The sequence below is a fragment of the Bidens hawaiensis genome, unplaced genomic scaffold (genome assembly GCF_021521415.1).
Source record: "Bidens hawaiensis isolate Kalapana, Puna unplaced genomic scaffold, B.hawaiensis_p1.1 tig00033528_1, whole genome shotgun sequence".
In the NCBI taxonomy this organism is placed as follows: domain Eukaryota; kingdom Viridiplantae; phylum Streptophyta; class Magnoliopsida; order Asterales; family Asteraceae; genus Bidens; species Bidens hawaiensis.
The window spans coordinates 172749-179669 of NW_027495751.1; the positions used below are offsets into that span (position 1 = coordinate 172749).

Genomic DNA, 6921 nt, shown 5'->3' on the forward strand with positions numbered 1-6921 from the left:
TGATCCCTATACGCATGCTTGCCCCTTTTGTAAGTGAACAAAAGTGAGTTGTGCATGATATGAATTATGTTAATTTTTCTCTTGTAATTTCTCGACAACCTTGTAAGATTGGTTCACATTTTGGAGTGGCATCATGTATTCAAGTCAACCCCATGAATCTCATCGTTCTTTTGAGTGAATACTACAAAAGAGTTTTAAGTTGCACTCTTTTTAGGATAATTATTAATTAGTGCAATATGCAACTCTTAACTAGGAATAACATTTAATCTCAAAGAAACGACAAACTTTAATGTATAAATATTTCTGGGACCCACAACACAAAATGTGACAAAATCACAAGACAACCATCATCGTACTCAATTTAAGCAGATTCACACGTGCTTCATCCACACATTTGTCACATTAATCTTCAAATACATATTCAAACACCTTCTTCTTCTCCCTACAAAATATCACACTCCGTTCTAAACTATCCCCATTTTCATTCCAACAACAATAATAATTGAATGTAACCTTCAATTAAATTCAATCAACATGGTGTTTGATACCCAAAACAACATCACTTCATCCTCCAACGTTCCTACTGAAGACTCCCCTCTCCTCGGATTCTCTGATTCATTGTCGTCGACACCGAAGACGTTCGCCAACGTCTTCATCGCCATCGTGGGCGCGGGCGTCCTCGGCCTCCCGTACACCTTCATGCGGACCGGTTGGATCACCGGAGTGGTCATGATCTTTGCTGTCGCGGGCCTTGTATACCGCGGCATGATGTTGCTAGTCGAAACCCGAAGAAAACTCGAATCCCCCATGAGTTACTCCAAGATTAATTCTTTTGGTGATCTCGGGTTCGTTGTTTGCGGCCCCATCGGTCGGTTTGCCGTGGATGTTATGATCATTGCATCCCAAGCTGGATTTTGTGTTGGATATTTGATATTCATTGGTAACACGTTAGCCAATTTGTTGAATTCTAGTGGTGATTATATTTTGGGGATGCATGTTAAAACATTTTACATATGGAGTTGTTTTCCATTCCAATTATGTTTAAACGCAATTCCAACGTTGACACTTTTAGCCCCTTTGAGTATTTTCGCGGATATCGTTGATATCAGCGCGATGGGCGTTGTAATGGTCCAAGACGTCGTCGTCGTCTTCACAGAAACGACGATAAATGTTAGGGCGTTCGGGTCGTTTCCCATGTTTTGTTACGGGCTTGGGGTGGCTTTGTTTTCGTTCGAAGGAATTGGGATGGCGTTGCCGTTGGAATCAGAAGCGCGTGACAAGAAACGGTTCGGGTCGGTTTTGGGGTGGGCAATGTTTTTCATTGCGGGTATGTATGGGTTGTTTGGAGTATTGGGTTACTTTGCTTTTGGTGAAGATACAAGAGATATTATTACTGAGAATATGGGTCATGGTGTTGTTAGTTCTTTAGTGCAATTTGGGCTTTGTGTGAATCTCTTCTTTACATTCCCTTTGATGATGCATCCGGTTTATGAAGTTATGGAGAGAAGGTATTGGGATGGGATGTATTGTTTGTGGATGAGATGGGTGGTGGTTATGGCAGTGAGTTTGGTGGCTCTTTTCGTGCCGAATTTCGCCGACTTTTTATCGCTTGTTGGGAGTAGTACTTGTTGCATACTCGGGTTGGTGTTACCGGCTTTGTTTCATTATATTGTGTTTAAGAATGAGTTGAAGAGTGAAGAACTTATGTGGGATTTGGTGATGATTGTTTTGGGTGTGATTCTTGGTGTGTTGGGAACTTGGTTTTCTTTGATGGAAATATTGTTTTGAGTCTATGGATTAGGGTTTGAGTTTGATTTGATCATCAAGTGTGTGTCAATCATCACATCAAAGTGTTAAATGGTTGTGAACAAAGAGAGGTTTCAATATTCAAACAATGAGGAAGGATGGATTGTTTATTTTGGTCCTTGATGACAATGTGTGTTGTTCTACATTAGTGGTGGTTGTAGTACCAAGTGTTGTGGTGAGGTTGGACCTACTTTTGAGTGTGAAAAATAAGGATTGGTGAAGAACATTGCAGTTTATTTTCATGTTTGAGGAGGATTGAATGTTGGTGTAAAAGCCAAAGGAATTAAGAGAGCAAGTTGAAAAATAAGGATTGGTGAATGTCACCCTGAATTAACTGTGTGAAAAATAAGGATTGGTGAATGTCACCCTGAATTAAGAGTTTGATAGTGTTATATTGTGGCCTTTTATCCTATTGTTATATGCTATTGTTACACTCCATGATTGAAATGCATTTATCAATTTGGTACTTGAAGACCTTATCCTTCACCAAAGAATGTCACCCTGTATGAAAAGTTATTTTTCTTAATCAAGGTATTTATTAACTATTTTTTCACCATCTTATATTTCATTTTTATTAATCAATTTATTTATTATAATAAAGTATTTTGCTTTCACATTGTAAAAATAAAATAAATTTAACAATTTCTTAAAGGGTGTGACCAAATTATGTAGTGAACTTACACTTACCCCATATTATTTATCAGAGGTACTTATTTTCTTAAGGGGAAAACCCTCTGTCTCACGTATAGAGTTGTGAAAAATGTCCATGGACGGATACACAATATATAGCATCCTTCTGGTGTTACCATGGCATATGTTACAATCACTATGTCTCTATCATCATATGATTGGATTTAAGGAGTTTTAATTTTTAATGGGTCATTAATATTAGCATGCCACTAATTAGCAAATTTCTATTCATTAGACTATAAATAAAGTTACATTCACTAATAATATTTATATAATTAAAATTAAATTAAGCTTTAACTTATTGCAAACAAATTAACTAAAATTATTGATTTATAACTAACAAATAAATATAAAAATTGATTTATAACTAAAAAGAGTTCAAATAATCAGAAGCCCATTTGTCTCAAAGGTTCAAGACTTGAAGTTGTTATCTTCTTGTACCCACGCTTTCTCTGGAACAACTTTCCTTCTTTGTTCTTTGTGAACAACCCTCTTCTTCTTGTTTCTCTTCAAAAAATTTAAGAAAACAAATTGCTTTTGTGGTGGTTACCTCATCAAACAACGAGAAGATCGGCATTTTCAGCGTGGAAAATCCACCGAGTTCTTCACCGCTGGGCGGCACCAAGAAGGGAGGGGCGGTGTTTGCCAACGGCAAAACGAGATCCATACCTGACAGTCTTACATTAAACACTATTCAATTTTGTTTGATTTTATTGATGGTTATTATGTTATGTAAGTAGGTAATTGGTCCATTTCATTTTTCTTTTTTGGTATATGCGCACAAGCTCAAGAAGCTTTTATTGCATACGTTATATTTCAGTTTCTTCTATACTATTTGTAAAAGTACAAAATACCTCATAAGGTACTTTTATTTTAGAGAAATCGGCAATTTGCCTTCCTGGGTTATATCGTCGCTGGATGGAGTAACCACTGAAAACGAAATTGCGAATGTTGCGTCACTATGTTTCTCCGCCGGGTTTTTCTGACTCCTGCCGTGCCGTCAGTTGACCGTCAGTTGACTGTTGGTATTTTAGTAATAATACCAACATATTAAGGGTATTTTAGTAATCTTCTTCTAATAAATAATAAATAATAAATATAATAATAATAATAATAATAATAGCATAGCAGCAACTACGTTATATTAATATTAGTATTAATAGAGTGAACTGCAGTTTTCGTCCATATGGTTTGTCCAAATATGCGGTTTTAGTCCAATAGTTTCAAATTTGCAATTTTCGTCCCTGTGATTTCATTTCACTTGCAATTAAACCCGACCCCACTAACCCCGTTAAGCCTGGTCGTTAAATCCATCAACTTGCCCCTCACGTGAGGGGCAGTTTTGTCATTTTCCTCCCCAAATAAACCCCAAACCTAATTCGCAAGACCCCTCACGAGAGGGGTGGAGTGTATTCGAGAATAAAAGGACAAAATTGCCCTTCAAGTGAGAAGCACACTGATGGGTTTAACGACCAGGCTTAACGGCGTTAGTGTATTCAGGTTTAATTGCAAGTGAAATGAAACCACGGGGAAGAAAATTGCAAATTTGAAACTATTGGACTAAAACCGCAGATTTGGACAAACCATAGGGACGAAAACCGCAGTTTAGTCATATTAATATTATCATTTATTAATATCAATATGTTATATTATCATATAATAATATCAATATGTTATATGTAAGGCCCCGTTACCGGTAGCCCTACTTTGGTGTTGGATTTACTCGTAAACACAGTTCTACAAATCAGAGTTAATTAAAACTTTACGCGGAATATAAAACTTCAACCATAATATCTTACATAACCTCCAAATATTGTCTTAAAAAACATTCATAGTCATTTAAAACAATACATAGTCTCTAAAACATCACAACATTTCTTCAAGATGCCAGTATCTTCGATTCCATGCCATGTGTCTTTAATCACGCGAGCTGCCTCAACCTATTTGCCTGCGTGCATACTAAAAGTCAGCTACGCTGAGTGAGTTCTAGTTAATCACATAACTTACTTTACATACACATATATGTGCCCGAAGGTACGCATTACATACTTAACCTGTCCATCAATCTTTCATACACATACATAACTAACCTTACGTTATAAAGAGCATTCGCTCTACATACCTCGGATATTATTAGGATCCAGTCACCCTTCATCCTCGGATATTATTAGGGTCCGGTCACCCTTCATCCTCGGATATTATTAGGGTCCGGTACCCTTTCTTCTATACCTCCTTAACATACTTCTTATATACATAGTCGTAAGTTTCTCACATACATACATCATTCATTCGTCATCTTACAACATACATATAACATCAACCGTTACCTAGCAGTACATGCAATATCCGAAGATCGTTCACGTACCGACAAGCAGTCAATCATACCTTTCACATAATACATATATGGCATACACTTATCACTTAGGATAAGTGTATTAACTAATCACATTGAGTATGCACACAGCCCCGAAAACATTACAAGGAATGGGGTTTAAAACTCACCTGAATGCGGTTACGTTCACCTCTTATAGTTATTCCTTTCTTGAGCTGTGCACAACTAACTGCATAGCAATTACACATATCAATTAACTATCACTATCTATATTACGTTTCTCGTTTATTCATAACCCACAACGAACGGGGGTCCGGGGGCAGCGCCCCTGGCAGCGGGGTCTAGGGGCGGCAGCCCCTGGCAGGGTCCAAGGGGCAGAGCCCCTGGCTGGGGTTGAGCTGCCAGGTCAGGTTGGAAAAATTTTATTTCCATTAACTGTTTTAACACATTTTCCATTAGAACTTTGAATCATTATTTATTTAGCTAACTTAAAGTTCAAGGACTTCTTTGTAAATAAACCATTCTTTTATATGTCCAAGGACCATTCTGCCATTTTATTAAACTTCTACTTCGTTACTTTGGTCTTAGCGAATTGGGAAATCATAACGAACTGGTCCTATAACTAATTGGACCCTCAAACGAACTGGTCCTCTGAGGAATCAGTCCATATAACGAACCAGTCTACGTAGCGAATTGAACCTTCTAATTCGTTACCTCTTTTAACGAATGGTCAAAGCGAATTGGAAGTTAGTTCGTTATCTTATCCTTAACGAATTTGAACACGAACTAAGGCTAGTTCGTTAAGCTTTCATTAGCGAATTCACTTGACAAATCACCCCTAGTTCGTTAACTCTCCGTTAACGAATTAGGGTTAGGGTTTGTTAGAGAATGTCAGAAACATTCTCTGACATCCTTAAAATACTCAGCCGCCTTTCCGGCGCCGCTGTGCCGGAAAACCGGGCGGTGGCCAGAAAAACGTGTCTCGGCACCGTTTTCACCGTTTTTCGTCCCGTTTGATCCGAATCTGAGCTAGGGTAATCCCTAAGCTCATCTTAGGTTCGGTTTATACCCGATTCCATCCAGATCCCGTGACTTAAACGGTTTAACAGTGTCGGCTCGTCGTTTCGTGACCATATCTAACGGGTTTGGGTTTATACAATATCATACTATCATTACCTCGGGTCGGTGCTCGATTTCCTTCTTGATTTCGGCTTAGGTAAGGAGAGGACTAGAGAGAAAGCTTAAGTGTGTGTTTTGGTGGTGTAAGGGATATGTGTAGAAATGAATTAAATGGGTGATTAATGGTTTTTATAATTATGGATCATGGGCTTAAGCCCATGGTCTTTCATTCTTTATTTCATAACCCAAGTCCATAACCCATATCCATTTACCTAACACTAGCCCAACTCATATTCTATTTATTTAAACCGATAACGACCCACTATAAAATAGACGAAATTTATTTTTATTATTATAACCAAAAGTAGGATGTTACATTATATTCATATAACAACACAAGCAGCTGCAGTCCATCTTCCTCATCATCATCAGCAGTTCATCTTCATCATCATCATCATCATCAGCAGCAGCAGCAGCAGCAGTTCATCTTCATCAACCTCAAATCCTCAAACCCACCACCAAGTAATCCCTCTTAATATCATCATCTTCATCATCAGTTTCATAACAAGTAATCAAATCTCTCAAATCCTCAAACCCTATATTTCATCACTCAAACCCTCAAATCTCTCAAATCCCACCACCAATTGCTTCAATAATTCAACCACCGCACCAATAAATCATTCCGATCAAAACCCCTAACCTCCGGCACCACGCCGCCGCCACGACAGCCACCGCCACCATGGATTCCGGCCATCTCGTTTTTCCGGTCATGTGTCTTTGGTGCTTTTATAACAGAGTTAGTGGAACTGTGGAAGGGTATGTTATGCATTGCAATAATCGATCACAACCCAGTCAACACACTGGTTTTCCACATCCCAACTTGCAAAATCTTATAAATAAAACTGAAATCATGACAGTGATGAATTGCGGGACAGTTTGATGAAGACAACAAAATGTTGTTTTAATATCAAGAT

The 6921-nt window shown here is 38.1% G+C and overlaps 1 pseudogene; it reads left to right on the forward strand.

Annotated features, from left to right (window-relative positions):
- Window positions 1–373: 373 nt before the first annotated feature.
- LOC143584998 (amino acid transporter AVT3B pseudogene) lies at window positions 374–2090 on the forward strand (annotated as a pseudogene).
- The last annotated feature ends 4831 nt before the right edge of the window (window positions 2091–6921 follow it).